The 25,614-nt window shown below is 29.8% G+C and overlaps 1 protein-coding gene across 1 annotated transcript in view; it reads right to left on the bottom strand.

Moving 5' to 3' along the window:
- The window catches only part of LOC147075022 (uncharacterized), a 169,792-nt gene that overhangs the window by 142,747 nt on the left and 1,431 nt on the right, over nucleotides 1-25,614 (bottom strand). The gene's annotated exons all lie outside the window — the stretch shown is intronic.

Here is a 25,614-nt window from a genome sequence, read left to right as displayed (position 1 = left end):
ACAATCAAAAATAACGAAATTTATATAAATTTCACTTCAATTAATATTTTTCTTTCAAATATATCTCTTTTATAGACGGTGTAATATGGTCCAACAATGATTTGAGTAGCCCCATTTCCACCAGTCATGCATATACAGCCGTGATTTGTGCATCGCTGCCTTACATGATGCTATATACGTGGCAAAATGAAAAGATTTTAAAGCCATACTAGCCTTGTTTCTAAACGAAGCTGCACGGGACTGACGTAATAATCATGCACCTTGGTGCTTAAAGAAATAGTTTAGAACTTTGACTTTCTCTGCCGTCATTTATCTTTAGTGACATGAAGTGTCCTCTGTACCCATGTACTGAAGCTCTGCCAAAACAGAGAATTCAGGAGTTGATCTAACAGTAAATGGAATAAAGTTAAATAACGTATAAAAACATAATGAAAATAATAATAAAATAGGTATATTAAATCTATGATATAGGTCAACGAGATAAAAAAAATTTGCCGATATAGAATTTATATTTTCCTTATATTTTATGCAATAGTATTCTGGGTTTATATATCATAATATAAATGCCCTCTTTTTCTTTTATTTTATTTAAGTGTTTGCAGTGTATGTGTGCCAAACTTTCCAAGTAATAAATTCTCCAGAATTCACCTGAAATATTGAATAAAAATACGAAATCCATTGAAAAAAGCTATAAATCAGCGACGCATTAATTCAAGCTTATGCAGGGAAATACTTTGCGAAGGTTTTTAAAAATTCAACGCTATTCGCTGACATTTTTCTGCAAAATATGAATTGTTTTACTTGGAAAGATCGCATGAAAATATGCTTTAAGGTAATTTATCGAAGAAATATTGGTCAAGTATTTTTCTTGTGCTATTTTTTAAGAATCGCGTTATAAATCATTAAGTAAGTGAAAGTGAATTTATTATATATTATTATATATATTTCAACTTAATATTATTTTCAAAATATCATCATCATCACGATCATCCTGGATGAATTCAGTGTGGAATTTAATTCAGTTCATGTATGCAAATGCATTAACATAACATACTATACCACATGTTTAAGACGTTCAAACTATGTCATGAGTGAAAAATGTTACAGCGTTTTTTTCAAATAGCAAAAATTAACTGAATTATAATATATAATATAAATTTAAAACGTTTATTTTACTCTCTTTGGTCATATGCATATATATTGTCAGTCAGACAAAAATAACTAATTATACACATACATAAGTAACAGATAGATATTATATAATGATATATATATATATATATTTTGATATTTTAGAACACGTCCAGAATAAAAATCTTCAACCTCTTTATTTTAAGATATATATAACCAGTTTCCTTTCGAATAATTATTTTCCGACTGCCTATCTACAAGGCATGCTTACTTTTTACTCTCTTGAATCTCGTTGACCACTTTTGCCCTTCAGACATTTTTGCCTGTTATCACGAGGGATGGTTTCCAATTCTAGTGTCCTAGAGATTTGAATTAACATGTGCCTGTCAATTGCCTACGTGGTCGCAGCCATGATCTATTCTGACATCATTCGCGAAAGGTGCAATCAATCAGGAGTGCAATAAATGCGCTCCCCAAAAACATAGACATTTTCAGTGACGTGCTATGTATTTTGTTTTCAACATTTTATTTTTCTGTATAAAACTGTACCTTTTTTATATATATACTTCTCTTTTGTGAGAGTAATATTTCTTATAATATAAATCTCATCTTGTGAAAGTCTTGAATTAAGATTTGTTATATCCGCAATGTTTTGTTTTCTTAAATAAATAAATTATGTTGGTGAGATATTCTAAGCTATGCATTTTCAATATAAATGACGGTATATTCTTAAATTATGTGATAATTCAATAGGTATTTAATTAAAAGGTATTATATTTAAATTTTAATATTTAATACAAATAAAATTAAATATATTAACAACATTATGATAATCTTTAAAACAAAAAAACATTTTTCTTTTACTTATCCAAATGCATATCTCAGCCAGAGAGATAATGTTTAAGATTGTATTATAATATATTACTTAAGACTTTTCACTAGTAGGTATTTGTTATATATTATTATAGTATAATATTCCTACGTTGGATAAAGCACTATCTATTAAATGGTCTGTAGGATTTTAAAATGCCAAGAAAAGCGATGACCTTAACAAAAAGAAATATTCAGAAAAAATATTGATTTCAGAATTTTTTTATTATGTCATATGAAGTCTTCAAAAGTATTCATTACAGAGAAGATCACAGTCGCTATTCTACTTATGAGGTAATCTAATCTCATACGATATAGCTGAATCGCAAGTTTTCACTCATGAAAACTTTAAGCAAAAGCTCCCCCGAAGGATTACAGCCTGCCTAATGAGGCCAAAAAGCACGCGCTACACACTGAAAATGCGCAGATACCTTCCCCGACATAGCTTTTAGGTAAACGAGCTTTTCCGAAAAACCACTCAAGCCAGGGTGACGAAAGTAAACTTATGATGTAAATATGCTAAATAACAAATTATGAAAACCGAGGCTTTGGTGTGATTTTAATCGCAAAGTGACAAAGCATTCCGTCGCATACAGCCGCCTTGAGTTATGCTTTGACGATTATAAATTTATTAAGTAATTGGTATACTAGGCGAGTCTGTTTTAAGTCTACTTCATTCAATTTTCTTCATTATGCGTGTGAAGAATATCCTCTTTGATCGTTCTTGAGAACTTATTCTTCCTTCGGCTAATACATATTTGAATAAACTTTTAGGATTTGAGATTATTAATAATACCTATATCAGTACACCTAATATTATTTTTAGACAGTTTGCTAACTTTGTTCAACTTAATTTTCAAACTTTTCATGAAACCACATAATATAATCACCTATTAATAAATTACTATAACATTCGATAGGTAGCTATAATTTTGAGTAAAGATGGCAAGACAGAATTTATAATAGATATTTGCAATATTATACTTATAGAATATTTTGGCGCTTTTCAATAAATTTCTGAATTTTACTTTATTTGTAAAATGATAATTATAATAAAACATAAATATTTTCTTTATTGTTAACTGGTGTATAATTGAGAATTGTCTCCAATTAAATATAATATTTATATAAGTTTTTTTACATACATACGAGTAATTAAATGTTGTAATATAAAATGTATAAATTTAGATGGTTTAATTTAAACTAGCGTAGTTGTTGAACTTTTTCTTCTAAGAATGTAGCCATTAAAAAAATATATTTTATCTTTCTGTATAGGCAATGGTTATTTTTCTCTGGGCTAAAGTGTAAAATTTACCCATTAAGGAAGGCTAACTATATAAGAATATAATATAACAATACTGCTTTATTGATTTTAAATGAGGAACTGGCAATTTTATTAATGCAGCACTTTGATTTGGAAGTCGAATGATCGATGGAGTTGAGATTACTCAAATAATTTCACAAATTGTGTTTAATTAAATTCTAAATCCTGAGGTGATATTTTACACTCGGTACATTACTAAATTGTTGTTCTACCTTATATGAACGAAAATCAAATTGTAACGTAGTATAATATAGCGTGTGCAAATTGTTGTATTGGTTTTTACAAAGATCTTAAATGTTTTGAAAGTGACAATCTATGACGAAGCGATGAACATTACTAAAAATGTATGCACGCACATTAATAAGTTGTTAGCGGTGCACTCCTCGTAGATTCTGTTATGACAGATCTGCTATTTTATACTATATTATTATATAATTTCTCATACCCATGTAATAATTCAAAATAATATTAAACAAGCTTTTGCCAAGTGTGGTTTGGTAAATGAAGATTTTATAAAGCACCCATTTTCAAACAAGCTTACAAAAAAGTTTTCAATGAGTACATTATTATTTTGCGAAAAAATAATCACTTATTGAAAAAAATAGAACAAAACGAATATTGAATAAAAAAATATAGGATAAATATTCCGTCTACCAGAGACACTTAGCGGAAAAATAGGAAGTTATAATTTGGGTAACATTTTTTGATAAAATATCATTTTAAAGTTTTAAATAAATACAGACATTTTTAAAACATTAAAATGATTTTTTTAAATATTTTTTTTGTATTATAACAAATTGGTATAATACGATACTGAAACATTTTTACGAGTCAATAGTCAAAGACTGAATCAACAATTTTAAATAATCAACATACCACCAGCTTACTGCATTAACGTTAGCAAAGACAAATCAGTTATCTTTAACAAATTACTGTAGAAAATAAAGAATACAATAAATTTTGGTTGGAAAAACTCTGTATGAGTGTATGTAGAAAAAAAACATTTCCATGTTACCGAGATGTTGGCATTACGTTCAAATGTAATCCCTTTTAGATTTCAGAGTCAGTTTCCTTTATATGGGAATTCCCGCGGGACAGGAAGGAGTTAAATATTCTGAACTGCAAAGTGCATGCTCGGTATAAATGTCGGCGAAGCATTTTTCAGTATTCGTCGGGAAACAAATGCGCCAAACCAATTTGGTGGCGGTGTTTTTCTCAGAAATGCGACAATCGCATAAACTGTGCACAGTTACTTTTGCGGCACATTCCGACGCCAAAGCGGCGACGCGACGCTTGCAGTGATCGATGGCGATTGATTTTACGCACTATTTTTAAAAAAAATATCCACTATTTACCATGATATTTAGTTTATTCACTGGTATCGCGTCAATTTGTTTAATTAAAATTATTATCGTTATTAAGTAGGAAGGCCGTAGATATATCTGAGGTGTTTTCAATTATGTATATTCCGTATTATATTTGAATGTTACATTCTCAAATCATGTGAATCCATGTGTTTTATTGAAAAATTAAAAGTGGTTTATTATAAATTTAATAAGTTACATACATTATAAGATTAAGAATATAGTTGAAGCCGTTAAGTCAGTAATCTCCATATTCCGCCATTTTGAGAAAGTTGCAAAAACCTTTGAATACATTTAGGACTGCAAATTGAATATTTTTTCTTTTGCGAACATACTAGTACCTACTCAAATAGAACAAGCGAATCGGGAAATAAAAAAATATCTTTGCCGTTATTAAAATGATTAAGAACTCATGTTTAATGTTAGTCATAAAACTATCAAAAATGACGGCTGATGAATATAAATAACTTTGCAATATACTTGAAATTCTATTTAACTAACAAATGGAGCAGGATTTGATATATAATGACTATACATAATATTATAATGGTAACGTATTTACAGAATTAAAACCGAAAAAAAATATTTAAAAAAAAAGTCAAAATGACGCTTACTAATTTTGAAACCAATAGCTTCAATTATTTGTGTATGTTGTGTATATTCAATTTTTCGTACTTTCCCACTCTTGTAGGCATTGACGTTTATGTGCTCCTGATATTAGAAATCTAGAGCATTGGTTCTCTCAAGCTACCTATCCTACTATTAGTAATATCGATTGAGATGGCAATTACTATGTCCAAAAAAATCATTTAGTTTAGGGTGTTGACAATATTTCACCAGCTTGAGGGTGAGTTTATGTTTCGATTTTTTATAATAACGTTGTGTTTTATATAATTATAATAAACACTTTTTTATGTCATATTGTGAAAAATACTATTTTTTATTTTGCCATGATTTATTCTATCCTTTGAGAGTAGGTGGTGGCGCTTTTAGCAGTGACCTATAATTTGAGGAAGTTATTGTATTACGGATCTAGAGGGGGGTGGTTTAACCAGGATGCCAGACACTGATCTTTTGTGTTGAGAGGGCTGGCGGGTGCTGGAGCCAATTCGGTGTTCACACACACACGCATTTGTAAACGGACGGTTTGGAATGTCACTCTCACAGTTTCACTTGCATTTTTGGTGATAAATAATGATGACAAGTTCAGGATGGATGATAGACACGACGTTCGCTCAAACCGTATCAGATTTAGCGCAACGAAGGTCGAACATATTATGCGTATTGATTCACTCCGTAGTTAACGACAGCTAAACTATAACAAGCCCGCACACGACCGCTTTCTTGATGTCACTCGAGCTAACTTTTGAATCAGTCTGCATAATTTAATTAATCAATAAACGGTGGTTTAACGGTATCAGGCCTACACGCATCCGTTATCTTGAGCTAGCTGAATGTTATTTACAATCACGGTCGTCTCATGACTCGTAATTTCTGGTTGCCTGGTCTTGTGACAATAATAAATAAGGATGTGAGGTAGGTATGGAAATAAGAATTTTTTTATTGACTTTTAATAAAGATTTTTGAATTATATTGTAGGATAAATTATCTAAAGCTCTGTAATAGTTAGTCACGAATGATACACAAAGTGATAAAATAGAAGTTTACGGTGCATTTGATTTTCTTATTTATCTTTCTATTGGTGATGTGAAACCAAGATAATATTTACGTCTCGGATGAAATATAGAGCAAGGCCGATAAAATTTGTAAGCGTATAACATTATTTTTATCTCGCCTGCAGTATTTACCCTAAATAATAATATTCGTTATTAAATGATACCGGGGCATAAACTCGGGTAGAAAGAGTAAATTTAAACAATGTAAAGCGGATAAATATTACCGTAGGTTTATCTTGTATAATAAAATTTATTAAGAAACACAACCTTTGAACTTGGGTTGACTCGGGCTAATTTATTTGCCAGCAAACAAATCGAAGGAACTTTTAAGACCTTTGGTAATTACTTTCCCTGCGTAACTAAGACAAACACTAAAGCGCAAAAGCAAATAATAAATAAATAAACATTTCCGAAATATCTTCCTGGCATCAGAGATGTCAAACTTTTGAAGAAATGGGGCAACATTATGAAAGGATCACTCAAACGTTTTTCAAACACGTCAGGAACGTGGATTTTCAAGATTAGTTTGAAGTTTGTTTTATGTAGAATTCTGTAGATATTGGTAATGTACTTTATTTTGATAAAATCATGACAATAATAAAAACTGTATCGAACACACATAATTTTGAAAAACACTTTCTGAGGAAAATCTATTATAACGAATAGAAAAAATCTTTTTGAACAAAGTAAGCCACCCCGGCAGAGAATCGAACCCTGCATCTCATGAGTTTACGCCCCGTCCGTCGCATTTTACCTCTATGCTACAAGGCGACGTACTAATTGCGACAAATTTTAACTTTTGGCCTTTTTAATACCTACTCATCAGCGATTTTCTAAATCAAGCTACTTTGGCAATCGGTTTTTGTTTCAAAAACCTTTGTTTGTTGGTTGTAATATATTTTCTCAGAAAGTGTTTTTCAAAATTATGTATGTTCAATAATCAGAATGGTACATTCTTAAATCTTGTGAATTATTTGTTGAATAAAAGAAATAGTTAATTAAACACTGTATTATATTTAAATATTATTATGTAATCGCAGCTGATTTAGGTTAAGTCCTAGTTAGTTACAAGCAAAGTTCATAGATGGTATTGACAGCTTTAAAGATCTGGAAGCTTATATCGTGGAAGAATATGGCACTTTACAAAGAGAGCTCGCTACTTAAATGAGAATAGCTGGAGCATTATTCAACTCGATTCGGAATGTCTAGGACTTTTGACAGTACTTTTTAAAAACTAAACGCTGCCTAGTAGATGCTTGCATTCTGATGGCGCTGTTTTATAGTATCATGTCATGATACCTTCGAAGCCTCAGAGAAAACATTTTTTGATTATCAAGAATAGATGTTTTCAGTGGATACTAGTCTTTCTATGGCGTCCAGGAAAGCATCATCATAGTGTATTCGTCTGAGTTACGGGATGCTGGCATGACTTTGGAAGATGCAAAAAGATTATTAAGCGACAAGGATTCTTGAAGGTGCCATGTAATGTGCATATGCGGCATGCCCTAACTGGGGAGCAGTAGTGGTGAAGTGTGAAGGACTATAGAGATACGACATAAATTATTACAAGTGGAGACAAAAAATTGTCAGTCATAAGTGTTTCTTTTTATTGAACTAAAAATACAAATTTCAGATGCTGCTGGTTAGTTTTTAAAATACAATTAAGGCCTGTCTTAACCAAACCAAATTGGTTGAGGTAGGCTATGATGGAGATCCGAGAAAAATAGTGTAGACTAAAGTTTTGTTAGTCATATACATTTTGTTTTCATTGAACTATGAAACATTGAACAATTTACAGATTGTGTTAATTAGTTAGTTTTTAAAATTCAGTTAAACCATATATAAACCAATTTGTAATAGATAAAATTGATTTAAAATATTTGTTATGTATTATATTGTGACGCTATCATCACCGCGCCGTGCGCTAAGTTAGAGTCGTTGTATTATACTCCCACACTCTATCAATATCATTGATAACGTGACATTTCTAACAGATTAAAGAAGCAATGTAACTTTGTACTGTATAGTATGTAATAAAAATATATTATAAACGCCATATATAATACAACAATGATTACAACAGACATATAGTGCATACATAATTTTATTTATTTAAAAAAGTTTTAGTTAATTGTTAACTTGAAATTTAGATTCTAATTCGATATTCGTATTATTTCGGACAAAGAAAGATAACGGAAATATGTTATCATCGTAACTAGTTGGAATAGCCCTATTGAAAAGTTTAAGAATCACTATCAGTTAATATCTCTGATCATTAGAATAATACTGGTCTCGATAATGTTTTATAATAAACCCGTATGTATCTTGATAGTTTTGAGAGACCAGATTGCATACGCAATCATGCCCTAGGTTTGTGTGAATTGGTATTGCTAAGATATTTTAAATATTATTATAGTGTCGCTAGATTTCAAAATCAGCCAAATCTATAATAGATGAATAAGAGAAAGACAGCTTTTTGTTTTCTCAAATACACAGTCATAAGGTGAAAGTTTATATTATTTCGAGTATAGAATATTTAAAATTAATAAATTCCACATTTTGATAATGCAGAAATGTTAGAAAGCAGTATTTCTTCAGTAATTCACAAAAAGTCAAAAATACCTACAGGTGGACTTTGCTGATTTTGAAATGTATCGACACAATTATTGTTTATATCTCAACGTAATTAGGATATTTTTTGTCCATTTTAGTTAGTGTAATAACAACTTAATTATTTTGATAACTTTCATAATATTTAAAAGACCTGTTTTTTGTTACACGGTTAATATACGCGATATGTATTCGTGAAAATCCTGAAAATTACGCGACGCTGGTGAAAAATACTCACTGCAAACATCGTTACTAAAGTGAAAAGCTTAATTTATACCTAGGCGAAAATTCAGCTTTCGTGAACGGCGCGCATGGTAGGGATTAGGGAAAGCTTAATCCTTATTAATGTTGGATATATAATGATGAGTAGTACCATGTGTTTTTGCTAGATAAATATATTAAAGTTATTCGTGTATAATTTGAAACGATTAAGTACTGGTATCTTTTGTTAGATAATATTATGAATATTTATAGGAATACGATGTAGGTTATTACCTATTTGCAGGCTATTAAATTTTCATTAAATCAAGTATTAGTAGACATTTTACTATTAATATAAGTATGAAAGATTATAAACATGTATTATTAGAGTTTCTCATATTACTACGTCAAGAAATATATGATGTATAATAAAGGTTACCTTTTTGATTGGGTTACAATTTTATTTAGATGTATTCACATATCTCGAGGATTACGATACCTACCTATACGTGTTTAAAATGTGGTGCTAGAAATTGGTACTAAGGTTATCCTGGATGGAGCACAGATTAAATATCTCGATACAATAGGTGCTGGCTACGAACGAGATTTTAATATTATGAATATTGTCGTATTATATAATATTATACATCGTATCATAATATAATTCTTTGTTAAAAATGTTAATTGTTTTGGCCAATGAACTACGTTAAAGTTCCCACCATCACCCATCATATATGCACAGCCGTGGATATGCACGGCTGCTTTCCATGACGCTTTAAACGTATCTGAAAGAAGTGATTTTAAGTGCTCATTCCGTCCCGAGACGGAGCTGCACGTGACTGATGCTGCAACCATGCACCGTAGTGCTTAAAAAAGAAAGTTAAGAAAGATTTATTTTGTTTTTAGACTGGCTCTGCTGTCCGCTGACGTTGAGCGCCCTGTGTACCCGCATACTGAGTGTCAAGAATTGAAATGGATGAGTCTACAGAAGAGTCGGGACTGTCCCGCTCCCCATAAGACGCTGCAAATTTATCGATTGCCGCAAAGTTGGCCTAAGTTGCTATCAGATCTCCATGTCCAATTGGGCCCGTGTGAGAACGGATCCTGGCAAACAGCTCTGCTCGTTCGAGTTCCATAAGCGGGCAATCCCAGAGGATGTATTCAAAATCTTAGTGGTCATGCCCGCAGGTACAACCTGGCCCATCTACTATCAAGCCAAACTCGTAGAGTCTGGCGGCGAAGTTGCCATGGCCGGTAAGGAACTGGTTAATCCAGTGCGAAAGTTTGAGTCTTCTAGTTTGGTGCCTGCAGAATACGTCTGGAAAAAAACGGTAAGTGTGCCACTCCTTGGGGGACGAGGTCCACTTTGCCTGCCATGCCGCAGATGCGGTCTTGTACACAATGTCGCTTACAGTCTTCCTGTAAGGAACGTCCTCGGATCTCTGCGGTGGTGTCAGATGGAGACCGGCGAGTGTTGTGCTGATCCCCTTCAAGAGTAAGGTGATCGATCCTCAGACTTGGATGTGCAGATCGAGAGTAGCATCACCGCGAGTACGGCAAGCGCGTCAGTAGAAGTTGTGTGGTAGGCTTTGGTAAGCGAGATCAGCGCAAGTCGCTGCCCGCTTAGTAGTGCGCGTCTCACGTGAGTTAAGGAGTTTACTCGAGAATGCCAAATGCTGGGAGGCGTAACTGGCAATTCCCATGAAAATTGCGCCGTATGCAACCTTAAGGGCTTTAAGCTTAAGTCCCCACTAGGTATACGGACGAGAAATTGAATTGGTGAACGCCAATCCAATGGAATGACCTTGTGAAGGACTTTACTGTAAAACCCTACAGCCGCAGATGATATAAAATCATAGAGCAAACTGATCAAGAATTCAACACTCCTTAGTCATAAAAGTGATGATGAGAAAGTTAAAAGTAAAACAGTAGCGAATTGATATAAAGATATCCACTCTTCTGCAATTTTATCATAATATATTAGTTAATTGAAAGCCATCTCCACGATACATTTTCTTTGTTTCACAGGGCGAAACTTTTGTTGAGCGGACACTAAAAAGCTCTCGAAAGCTTCATCTTTGTCCCACTTACAGTGAAAAAATTGTATCTTTAGAATAACAATTCTTAGAAAGTACATAAGGAAGCACATTAACAGTCGTATCACAAGTTGCCAAACTGAACTTTGAAGAGTAACTTTATACTTTTCCGGAATATAACAGCGTCTTAGTAACTTCTCGAAACAATGACGGTCACATTTTGTCCCCAATAACAAGGCGAATTGTGAATGAAGGAAACGTACTGAAACACTTGGAAAACTTCTCTCTTAATCGGTTCAATATCTATTATCCGTCTTTATTGCATACTTTTCATATTGTTTTAGATGGATTTTGTACAGAAAAATATTTTATTTTATTAATTGTTTGTATCTGACATCAATTATTATCTTCTCTGATTGAAAGTTAATGGCATAACATTCTACCTATTAGTTTTCTATAAGGTTTTAGTTAGGTATAAGTACATCTATTTATATCAAACCAACAGTTATAAATAGTTCTTCTAATAATCTTTGATAACTAAAGGTGCTATCCGCAAAAATATGCAATTTAAAATCAAATTCTAAAATACTATTTAAATTAAATAAATACTGAACATGATAATACTATATTAGTCTTAATATCTAACCATTGTATCATTATATTGGCTATATGAGTCGTCTAATTCCAAAAAGCGATAAGTCCACATTTGGTCAAAATCGAGAAAAAAATACGCACGTATTCTTTGTATAATTTTACACAATATGATATATAATAATCTATAAATTCCAAAACGCGACAAAACCCTATGAAAAAAAATATTTTAAGTCTTGATTTATTACAAAAAGTCCGTGTTTCATATTATTTTAACCTTGGTTGATTTAAATCAAAAAGTGAGGTACAAATGGCGCTACGTCCAATTTTATTTTGCCTTTATTTATTACATTTAAGAATTTATCAGCTGAAACAATTTTCCATTTCGTTCTAATTTCGACATATAATACAACGGAAGAAATAATCTCACTTTAGAACAAATAATTGAAGCTTGAAACATAAAAACGTTGTTTCCCGCAAATATCAAATTGTGGACCTGTGGCTTTTTGTAATTAGACGCCTCATATAATAAAATAATTTTATAAGTACCAAATTAGCATATTATTATGAAAACCGTTATTAAAAAATATGAAGACTAACAGTTATGTAGTAAATGAAGCTCAAGTTACTATTATAATATTATTTCTATAAAGTATCCATCAGTTATTTGAAATTAACAGTGTTCATCCGTCATGACGTTAAAATTACATAAACTACAAAGTAAGTTACATTAACAGAACTACATAACTATGATGTAAATACCATATTATATGGTTGGATATATCAGATAATTTATGATAATAAATTCACTTAAATTATATAAGTTTTTTATACTAATTTTGCCGATATTTTGTAACCTGTCATCATAATCTTATACACATAATATAGCTGATGCATTTTGAGGATTAGTAAGTTACCTCATCGCGTTATAAGTGTATTCAATAAAACATTTTTTCACCTTTTGAGAATTTGATAATAATTATTGATAAAGTCACAAAAACAATGATTATTCCCATGTCAAAATGCATCTTTAAGCATTTAAATAGCGGAAATAATGACAAGGTCTATTATAATCCAGGTTCATAATACTCTAATTGTGCTAATTGGATACGTTTCATTAAAACATCATAAAAATAAATCGAAATTGTGTGCTGAGAACGAACCCATAGAAAGTAATTGCTATTCTGAATGAGAAAGACTGTTAGCGGATATTTCTGAAAACTTTTGCCAAACGGGAAACAAGTACCCAACTACAATGAGAAACGAAAAATAACAAAAGAGAGTCAATTAACTTATTATATTGTAAGTATGTATATATTTATACATTTTTATATTTTTATTTTAGAGACTTTTAGAGTTATAATTAATTTATTTTATTGTATTCAAAAACATAGCGATATAGTACTTTATATTATACATCTAAACCAATGATATATTTTACAATGATAAAGACGGTTTGTGTTTTTAGATCAACGTTATCATAAATAATGATACACCAAAAATAAGTGGTAAGAAATATCACCTCTATAACTTTACGATATAGAGGAGAACTTCGGGAAAAGGGGTCCAGGTAATAGACGATTATCGTGACCGAAGAAACGCAGGTAATGGATTCATAAGGGCATATTAAACTCGTTGTTTCATTTAACGGACTCAAAGATTTAATTGCATTAAAGGCCCAATATAGTATATTATAAATTACTGACCATTTTATAGTGTGCTTGGGTTCATATGAATACCATTTGTAAAAAGTCGCTAAAAGTGTTGGGCTTTGTCTTCCGTACTTCCCGGGTCTTTTCGGATGTTACTTTACTAAAAATTCTTTATAACTCCTTAATTAGAAACAGAGTAAAGAGTGGGTCTATCGTTTGGGCTCTGCATCAATTGAAGTACGGCCTTATGGTGGAGAGGGTTCAGAAGAAAGTTTTGAGACTCTGAGGTATGGTAACATACTGAAGCTTAATATTAAGAAGGGATCTTTATTTAGCTACATATTTTTCCGACTTAACGCGGCGTAAATGGAAACTTTGACATTCTTGGTGGTGTTGGCTTGTGTATCTCTGATAATTATCTAAGGAACCGAGGGCATCCATTGTTTGCTTTCCCAAGGTGCATTACTGATGCCAATTGGGAGGGCAATAACCATGTTTAATGAAATCACTTCTGAAATTGATATATTCCACTTACATGAGGGTGAATTTAGGTGGACGTTGTTTTATAAGTTTTTTAAGATAGAGTATATCAATACTTCACTCTGTGTACTTCCATCTACTTTTATTTATGTTATTTTATTTCTTATTTTATATCTTATTGTATTATTAACTCACATTGCTCTGTATTTTTATTTGAAAAATTGTTAACACTTATTTTATGTCATTTCGTGAATGCTTTAAATTTATAATTTGTTTTGTTCATAATAATATCGACTGTAGAAAGGAAAAAGGACGTAATCCACACACATCAAATTTTACAGGAGGCAAAAAAAGGTTTTTCTTAAGTTAAAATACATAATAGATAAACCTAAAAGTGCATGATAATTATTAATTTGGTTTTTATATTCTTAATCTGATATTAATTATTGAAATATATTAAAAAAAAAAACTATCAAAAATGATGGTTAAGTCGTTTTTCCCAGTTCATTTCCTACTTAAAAAAATACCAGCTAAATTTACATAAAAAAATCCGCATTTGCAGCTTACATCATTTGGACACAACGTGTATTTAGTCTTGTACAACATTATTATCCAATAAAACCTATTTTGAAAAAACCGAGGGTTACTTCCTTTTTCCTTTCTACAGTCGATATGTAAAATAAATAAATTTTAATTAGAATACTTTTTGTTAATGATTTCAGATTCTTTACATTATAAAATAGAAAAAATAGTTAAGTTTATTCTGCTTGCAAATCTATATTATTCTGATGCCATTCATAATTTTATATTATATGTGTATGATAAAAAAAAAACTTAAATAACTAAAACTTCGTTTTCCACAAAATATGAAATCGTAGACTTAATTGTTTTTTAGAATTAATAATAGACGTCAAAAATATTGAACAAACATATTATTTTTTGTATCTAATATCTCAAATATGATTATAAATATTTACACTGATTGTGACATCAACATAATGATTAAAATATGTGACGAAAATATATGAAAGTACATATTACATCTTGTGTAGTATATTATTCTTAATTAAAATAAAACACAATATGTAGGAAGTGCTTGTTCTACTTTAATAATAAATAGAATAGGTTTCATTTTCTTCAAACAGACATCTTCACCGGTACAGAATATAATATAAATACCTATATATTATTATTATAATATAATTTATTTATACTTACAAAATTTAAAGAAAAAAATATTTTGAACAAACAGATAGGTACCTGCCTACCAGAAAAAATCTCTGAAAAATGCAATACCCGACGGGAATTGAAGCCATATCTACTGGATTCATGTCACGAATTGAGCTTGGTAAAGCACATTGACTTCATTTCATTTGATAAAATATATATTATCTTAAGGTGTTTTGAAATTATCATATGAATAGATCTTTGAATAAATGAAACAAATTTTTTTTATTCAATATTGAATATACACAAGGTTTTGAATGTTTGATTTTTTTTTTATTAAAATAACATATTTTTAAAAACCTCAGAAGAAAAAAAAAATGAAAAAAAGTTGGATCGAGTGGGATTAGAACTTACGTCTTTCATTTTCTGGGTGAGTGCTCTGGCTCTTAGTTGAATAGCGGAATACGAGAAGTACCTCAGTGTAATCGTAAATATAAGAAATAATTTGCATGCATCACAGACGGATCGATAGCTTAGAGGCCAAAGCACTCCACCCAGAAGGTGAAAGACGTGAGTTCTAGTCCCACTTAGTCCAACTTTTTTCTTCAAGAATTCTTTCTAATATGTACCTATGTTTCTGAGGTTTTTCAAAAATATATAATTTCTAAAAGAATTATATTGCAGAAGTATTTATCAAACATACTTAATTATAGGCAAATAATTTATTAAATTTTTATGTTTAAAGATAAATTATTTTAATTTGCCTGGCTTTTCAGAAACATTAGTTTAATCGTATTTAGGTACCTAAAGCTGCATAAAAAGATTGTTAATATTTCAATACTATAATTTTCATATAAAGAATTTAATTAATTATCACAAAATGGAAGGCAGTTAAGGGGGGACATGCTCGGCGTACGTCAAAATGGAGCTTTTATGCTGTTTTCAAAATGATCCTGGACATTCCTTAAACGTTGTAGATAATCTATTTACATAGTTTTAAGCCTTATTATCCTTTATATTTATTTTAAACATTTAATGACTGCATAAAGTATTTTTATTACATAAAATAGTATTCTTTTAAACCTCTCGCTATAATGTTTTAAAATATGGTCATATTTCAGTACGTCCAGGTGAAGTGGTGTTAAGATTTTTTATATTTATTAATTTTTAAAAGCATTTATAAAACCATTAGTAAAATTTATGTTGACATTATTATAGTGAAATATTTACAAAAAAAATTATATTGATAATCTCTGTGATCCCAAATTTGACAAGAATTAGGCATTCATTATTCAAAATATGGACAGGACTTACACATTTAAAGATACTTTTAAAGATACTAATTATAAGCTATGTCCTTGACCATTCAAATGTGATACACTTTTTACGAATAATGTTTGCTTTATAATAATTATTGACCTAAGAATAAGGTAGTATTTTTTTGAAATACGCCATTTCTACTGGCATTTCCCAGTGGCTAAGCTACAACATACAGCCGCAGCCATAAATTGATAAACAATAAACGAAGAAGGGAGTAAGATCATGTTAACGCGCGTGTTTGAACATGTACGTAACCGATTTTTTTTTTAAACGGTAAAAGCTGGTTAGTCTCTAAATCATGTATGGAGTAATAGCAAGTTTGACATGCCCTCTAAGATCAGGCATAAAGCTAATTTCATTGTGCTTTATGTGCATATTATATAATAATATAACTCTCAATAGGTATCTTAATTATCAATTTACCAACATTTGGTAGCCACGAGATAGTGTTTGATTTTAAATTATAAAATGTATTTCTACCAAGAATTGTAAATTAACATTATTAAAGCAAGCAGTATTTCATTTGAATATAAGTTTAATCTGTTTTTTTTTTATTATTGTACCTAATGAACTAGCCTACATAATATGTATGTATGTATGTATTTTCATAATGGGTAATAATTCTGTATATTACAAAAGTGCTATAATTTAAACTGTTGTATGTACTCTAAACAATTTACGGTAGAAGAAAATGTTCCAGTTTAAACAAACGACTCTTATTAAGGCATGAAACACAAGCGGCTCCATTAACAAGTAACTTTACAATTCTCAGACGCTGTGTACTATTATAGTTATAAATAATAACAACCACCATGCATACACGACTGTCGTATTTCTCATTTCGTGTCACATTTTCGCCACACAGCGCTTCTGTCGCGAGGAAATTTTCAGCAAGATTCTCGCAAACTTTATTTCGTATTACTTACTCGACAGAGGTGAGGAACTTTGTGCATTATGAGAGAACTTCCGTATCCTCGAGACGGGCTGCTGCATCAGAGATCAGAGGAGGGGTTTAAAAACACAAAGGGAAGGCATACGGATGTAGTTATTTAAGAATGTAATAAGAAACAGTACATTGTAAATATTTTTAATTTAGGACAGAATAATACACATGATTTAAGAACATACTTATAACATTCGATGTTTATAATATGTTGCTCGATAATAATTTCTCAAAAAGGTATTAGAATACAATCAAAAGTAGTGTAACACTGTGTTCATAAACAAGTCTTTTTAATCAAAATTCAGCCAGAAAACTGGACAAAACCAAGCGTTTATTACTTTGTGAGTTCTCAAGGGATCTGAATGTTTATAATATACTTTATAAACCATTCATCAAAATAAATAAAACAATTATTAAAAAAAAAACTTTTGATATTTTTTCCTCAAAACTGCGTTTTCTGATAAATATAGTTCTATATCAAGTCATATGTATATTAAAAGTATAAGAAAATCGCCAATGATCTACAAGTAATTGTTTGGTCAACAATTTTGAGCTATCCCATCTCTACCAGTTATATATATGAAGCCTCGATTTGTGCACGGCCACCTTTACATCACGCTACTGACGATGTGATCTTTTTTTTATTTTTTTAAATATAAATAATTTACATTCTATCAATTCTATTTCATCAGCATAACCAGGGTTGTTCTATCATTAAGAATGTCTATGATCTGAGTTACTCCATCTCCACCCTTCATATATATGCAGCCGAAATTTATGCACAGCCACCTTTCACGATGCTATAAACGTGTCATAATGAAAATATCTTAATGCCACACTTCCTTGTTCCAAGACAAATTCGTAAGCGACTGATGTACCAACCATGCACTTTGGTACTTAAATAAATAATTTGCTTGACTTGCTGTACGGTCATTTTTTTGTTAACATTAAGACGTATTCTCTGTATCTATGTACTGAAACTCTGCCAAAGCAAATCATTCACGAGTTGAACGTGATGAATCTTTGGAGTTATCTGACTTATTTTATCTTTCATACGACGAAGCAAACTTTGGAAAATTGGACCCATACGTAGACAGACCCATGTAAACAACTCTACCCTATCGGGTCCCATCAGCAGGAAGCCCCAGAGAACCTGTTTAGAACATAATTATTGTTTTTACAAAAATAACTTAATTTTTAATATTGAGATTTTTTCATTGGCTTAATAATAAAATTTGTATTCGGACGTCTCTATAAAAAAAGTTGTATAATATTTTATTGGGTGAAACCATCGTCAGCTATTCTTTATCCGCGGTTTAAAAAACGGATACTCTACCACTCAATCACCATGATTGCTTACGATATTAACATCCACTGCAATATGAGAACTTAGTTTTAGTAATTTTATTGTATGATGTGTTATTAATATCGATTGTTTTAGGTACAAGCAATGTATAGCGTTATTTAAGCCAGAAGCCTTAACAAAATTATTCAATCATTCTGAAAAAAAAGAGATATTTATTTCTTCTTTCTTAGCTTGATTAATCATGAAACTATTTATTTATTATTAAGCAATTCATATTCACCATTATCTGACAATTAAAACCAATAGTAGTGTTTTCTAAAATATATTTCCTTGTTAGGTTAAGAAATTTAGCCAGAATTCTTGGCCAGTGATAGCTAAGCTAACCTACTTAAATTGAAAATTTAAATTAACAGTTAACTTTATAATTATAATATATATATTATTATCTTACTTTGAATTATTAATGATTAATAAGTTAAGAGAAATAATACGGCTGTTTATGATAAATACATTTAAATCTAATCAAAAATACTTTGCCTTATTTCGCTGCGTTATGGCTTACGCTTCAAAAGTTTTCAAAGCATTTAAGACGTTTGTCACGGTATAAGACTGAGTTTCTCTCGAGAACGGCACAATTCCACAAAGAATAAATTACCATTAGCCTCTGACCTACGCTGAAAAATCAGGGTCGCTAAGTGCTAAAAGCTGCCGACCAGACGTTGGAGCTTTTTACGCCTCCAGGCCGGAATCAGCTCGGCCGCCTTGTATCACTAGCATTATAAAGCCTCAAGCCGTAAACCACTCTTCAGGCTTTTAAGCTCCCAAGTTTAAAGCTCTGTTTTTTGTCGCATAGGAAATTTTACAGCGCGAAAGTTGCTTCCCTGACAATCATGATTATTTCTTACATTCTTGTCAACTTAAACCAGTGTGTATTGGTAGGGCGCTTTCAGTGTCGTCGATAAAGTTTTCTTAACCAAAGAGTTTATTTAAATAAATATTTAGCCTTCTTCTATTAATGAATCAGCTCTTTATTATACTAGATAAGTAGTATAATATCTAATAATCTTAATATAAAAACCTTCTAAATGAGTGATATGTTTAGAATATTTACATTTTTAAGTATTAAAGGACAATAATTTCAGGAAAAGGCGCGATAAAATAACTTATTCACATTTCGGGGAAAAAATAATTTTGTTTATTTGAAATTAGTTTCCGCATATCGATACAGATTTTATTATTTGACATTTGTTATTAAAAATAATTATAATACAATTAGTATCTGATATACCTACAACAATTTTTATCGATAAAATAATTAAAGATCTCTTAAAATATATTTATCACAACCTTATTAAATTTATTTTATACTTTATCAAATATCGTAAAAAAATATAGTGCCAAAAAAGAACACATAACATAAGGCAGTATGAGAAAAGATCCATTTTACTAATTGATATGTATATTTGAACTAAACTAATAAATGTTGTAGTATGTTTGATATATATATAAATACAGATTTCTTCCATAATCTGCTGGCAATGAAAAGATGCAATCAATAAATTGGCGTTTAATGGTCATTTACGATATTAATCAACCTATGTCTATTAGGCATTATCTTATATTATTATGTCGATATATACTAGGTAACTATTAATACATTCTGAAACTTGTTTTATGCAGTATCACAATATTAAGTATTTTGTATTTTTTTTTAATCAATTTATTAATAAATGAAATAACAAAGTTATTTTTTTAAATAATATTCAATAATGTAAATTAACGGTGCCAGATTGGCTGAAAACATATCTGAGTAAAGATATTTTTTTTATTACACAATGACACCGATTGGCATTCATGTTTTGTATGGAAATGGAATAACGGCAATACTACCAAGCCATGTGATTCTTTGTATAAAATTAAATTAAAAAAATATTATCTATATCTAATCTAATTATAAATATATAATCTTCATTACACAAAAAAGTTAAATGTTTATTCATTTAAAACGTTATGTCACCTAATAGTCTTTTATTTAGTTAAGGGTTTGAATTATACTAATACGTGCTTTGAAGCCAACACTCCATTTGTTTAATACTTAGCAAATATAGCGCCACTGAGTCCTTGACTTGGTCGGGGAGTGAAAGACAATTTTCGGGAAAATTTACGAGCTGTTTTGGTGGAAAATAAACATGCATGTTTTTGCTTCCGCCGTTGGAAAACATATAGCTAAAGTTTTCATGATTATTCTCAGTGAACCGGGATGTGTAATCATCATAAAAAAGTTATGAGATTATGTATTGAGTGTGTTTTCCTTTTTGGATCAAGTTATTTTCAGATATAGTAATATATACATAGTGATAAAATTCTTTGTTCACAATATTGCCTAATATTTTATATTGTGTATCGACTTCGAATTTATTGACGTATGAAGTGTAAAGTAATTTGTTTGTGAAAAGGCAATGATATACTATTTAAACCCTTAAAAAAATATTTAGACAGTTTAGTCCATTATAGCCAGACGTGTAATTTACTATAATAACATAATACATAAAATATTGTAATAAATCTTGAAGATCACCGAACAGAATATTAATTGTATTTTAATTATTTAAAGACAACACATTTAATAATGCTTGCATTATCTTAGTTAATTCTAGAGTATGGGTTTTAGTGATAATTTTAATTGATTATAGGATATCAACCGATCGACTGCAGGCTATATAGATTTTGGAAAATTGCATAATAGGACTATAATAAAAATTGCGTCATAAAATATATATGGCGTGTACATTCAGTTGTATATTTTACATATTAGATATATTTTTAAAGAATAGCAATAACGGATCATATTTTAAACTGTGGTAAAAATACAAATTAATATATAAACCAACAACAGAGAGTTAAACTTAATGGCAAACGTTTTTTGTGATATTATCATTTTTATTTACAATTATACTGTGTATATATATTTACATTGACTATACACTTTTAAATTAGGAAGATTTGAACAAATCTGTGGTAAAGTAGGTTATCTACTTTTCATAAGCAACTTAGTATCCAGTATCAATTTCTTTTAATTCAAAAACCAACATTCATATTGATGACAACATAAATTGAAATTTATGAAGGCCAAAATTGCGAAATAAGAATATTATTGAATCAGACATCTAATAAAAGTTTACATTTCGTTTTTATCGATAAGTAATGGATAAGTAATGCATATTTACCTATTATATTTATTTGAGAAAATTATGAATATTATTGGATTTTCCCCTGTATGACGAAAGGAGGGTCGTTTCCTTTTATATTTTTTTCTGAGTAGCTAATCAAAACCTTTCGTTCAAAATATGTGTGGGGACTTTTTTACAACTCAAATAACGCACGAATTTCAACATAAAGGGAAAATATGTGGTTTGACAGAAGATATAAAACTTACTTAATATTTATTGAATTATGAATAATCAACGTTCTTATATAATATTTAAGTACTGTGCTTCGAAATGTTATAATTTTACATTTTTCCAATTCCATATTCCTAAAAAACAAGTCATACAATTATTGTAATATTTTATGTTTGTAAACTGTCCGTTCTCTTTAAATAGCACATAATATTTTGTTGACTATAGCTCATAATTTTTCTAAAATACATACACTATTTCCGATATCCAGTGAGATTAGAAACTCTAAAAAATTCTAAATATAAATACGTCATATCGATGAATTGGTTAATATTGGATTAATTTGTATATCTTAAAATTTATAAATCTCGACATCTATATACAATATAATTTAACATACTTACATCATTATAAATTAAATATAATTATACCGACTATACAAATTAATGCTTGTTTATAATCCTTTATACTCTATTATGGTGAATGTTATGCATAATAATAATACTTTTATTTTTTATTATTATTTAGTTCGACCAAAGCGCTGCCTGTTTGTTGGCTTAAGTAAAAAGTATATTATTTTCTATGCCCGAGGAGCGGACATTTACGGATGTTTCCAACATTATTATTATTATGGTAAACTTACGAACATCACTTTTTATTACTGTTTATAACGCCTTGAATAGTATAACCCTTTGGTTGCACTCAACATGATAATAATATAAAGTATTTACACATTAATATTATTTTATGTGATACACAAGTCCATAATATTCTTTAAGATTCATTTTACCCGGTTTTGTTGTGTATTATAATATAGAATACAATATTTCAATATAATATTTCAACGATTATTTTTATTCAAATAATAATTATTTCGAATGTTCATATTCTTTATTTAACATACGCAATTTATTTTGAAAATATTTAGGTATAGTGAATATAATATTATATGTGTCGCTAGATTTCAAAATCAGCCAAGTCCATAATAGATGAATAGAAGAAAAACCGCTTTTTGGTTTCTCAAATACACAGTCACAAGGGTGAAAGTTTATATTATTTCGAGTATAGAATACTTAAAATAAATAAATTCCACATTTTGATGATGCAGAAATGTTAAAAAGCAGTAGTTATTAAGCAATTCACAAAAAAGTCAAATATACCTAAAGGTGGACTTGGCTGATTTTGAAATGTAGCGACACACATATATATATATATATTGCAAGACAAGACTCCAACCTGCATCCATCTGAATCCAGCCAATGTGCTTTAAATCGCATTTATATAAGCAGTTTGTAGGTGTGTATCTCTAAGGTGTATAATATTTCAAAGTTTTTAAAAAAATCTGACAATATTGAAAGGAAATTTGGATTTTGCATGAACACTAAATCAATTGACCAAAACTATTATTATTTATCGGTGTGAATGATTTAGTCATAATGCAGGTTTCTTTACAATTTCTACTCCCCTCTGTATTCATTTACATACAAGTTATATGTCAACATAAATCCCATAGCATTTATGATTTGGTTCATGTATATGGTGAAAGCTCTCCTTCATCTTTTTTAATCTTCAACTTGACCACACATAATTTTTCTATATACCAAATATATCAAAGAAAAATCTGGCACAAGCCTATCCGGAGTTTATTGATGTTGGCTTTGATCATCTGTTTAGCCGTTCACGAGACTCCGTATTTATAGTAATCACCAGATTTTAAATGCATCTAGAACATATTATTATCTTTCTCATTTATTTATCATTCAAGTATTAGAAGCACGTGTAGAAATCTAAAAATATATTCTACTAATCACGTTGATAATTTCGAATCAGTTTCAGTATTGATTGGATAATTTTTCCTTTTGTGAACTAATAATAGATAAACCTAAACTATGCGGTAATTCTGTGTGTAACACAAGGACGTAATGAGGTGTCTATAATAATTATATTATGTTTTATGTAGCTAAACTTTGTCTCTTGTTGATTTTAAAATTTTAAAAAACTCTATTGCATCAATCAAAAACATTTTAAATCTGTTTCCCAATACATACTTAAGGGGGGACATGCTCAGCGTAGGTCAAAACGGAGCTTTTGTTCTATTTTCATAGCATGATCCTGGACATACCTTAAACGTTGTAGATAATCTATTTTTATAATTTTGAAGCCTTGTTATCCTTTATATTTATTTTAAACATTTGATGACTGCATAAAGTATTTTTATCACATAAAATAATATTCTTTTAAACCTCTCGCTCTAATTTTTTAGAATATAGTCATATTTCAGTACATAAATGTGCAGTGGTGTTAGGCTTTTTGACATTTATAAATTTTTAAACGCATTTATAAAACCATCAGTATAATTTATGTTGACATTATTATAGTGAAATATTTACGATAAAAAATTATATTGACAATCTCTGTGATCCCAAATTTGACAAGAATTAGGCATTTTATTATTTAAAAAATAGGCAAGATTAACACATTTAAAGATAATTCTAAAGATATTGATTATAAGCTATGTTTTTGATTATTCAAATGTGATAAACATCTTACGAATAATGATTGCTTTATATTAATTATTGACCTAAGAATAAGGTAGTGTTTTTTTGAAATACGCCATTTTTTTTGGCATTCTCCAGTGGTTTAGCTACAAGATACGGCCGTAGCCATAAATTGACAAACTAAAACTGAAGTAAGGAGTAAGATCATGATAATGTGCGTGTTTAAACATGTGCCGTTTAAAAAGATTTTTTTTTGGTTAGGTTAAATGTAAAAAATCTTAACACCACTGACATTTATGTACTGAAATATGACTATATTCTAAAACATTATAGCAAGATGTTTAAAAGAATACTATTTTATGCAATAAAAATACTTAATGCAGTCATCAAATATTTAAAATATATATAAAGGATAATAAGGCTTCAAAATTATATAAAGAGATTATTTACAACGTTTAAGGAATGTCCAGGATCATTCTTTGAAAATATAATAAAAGGTTCATTTTGACCTACACAGAGGATGTCTCCCCTTAATTGGATAATTTTTCCTTTTGTGGACTAATAATAGAAAAACCTCAACTATGCAGTAACTCTGTGTGTAACACAAGGACATAATGAGGTGTTTATAATAATTATAATATGTTTTATATAACTAAACTCTATCTCATGTTGATTTTAAAATTTAAAAAAACTCTATTGCATCAATAAAAACATTTTAAATCTGTTTCTCAATACATACCTAATTTAAAGTATTTTTTATTTTTGTTATATTCTCAACGGACTACCTACATTTTATTCTGATCCTATGCTATGTAAAAAATGAATTATCATTAATACAATACAAATCGTAAAATACCTACTCAAATATATGTAAAACAGATCATCGATGGTTGCGATGCCACAATTGTACCGCAGAGTATACCACGAAAATTAGCATATTCATAAATCGACTCCATAAATCCTCAATTTTATGTTGATCACAAAGTAGCTTAAAAGCTTATTTCCCGCTTTATGAATATTCATTTCCGGAGCTTTCGTTTAAGACAT

This window comes from Rhyacophila brunnea, unplaced genomic scaffold (assembly GCF_057557595.1).
Source record: "Rhyacophila brunnea isolate RB1 unplaced genomic scaffold, BYU_Rbru_1.0 scaffold_15, whole genome shotgun sequence".
Classification (NCBI taxonomy): domain Eukaryota; kingdom Metazoa; phylum Arthropoda; class Insecta; order Trichoptera; family Rhyacophilidae; genus Rhyacophila; species Rhyacophila brunnea.
This window is presented reverse-complemented; position numbering and strand designations above follow the sequence as displayed.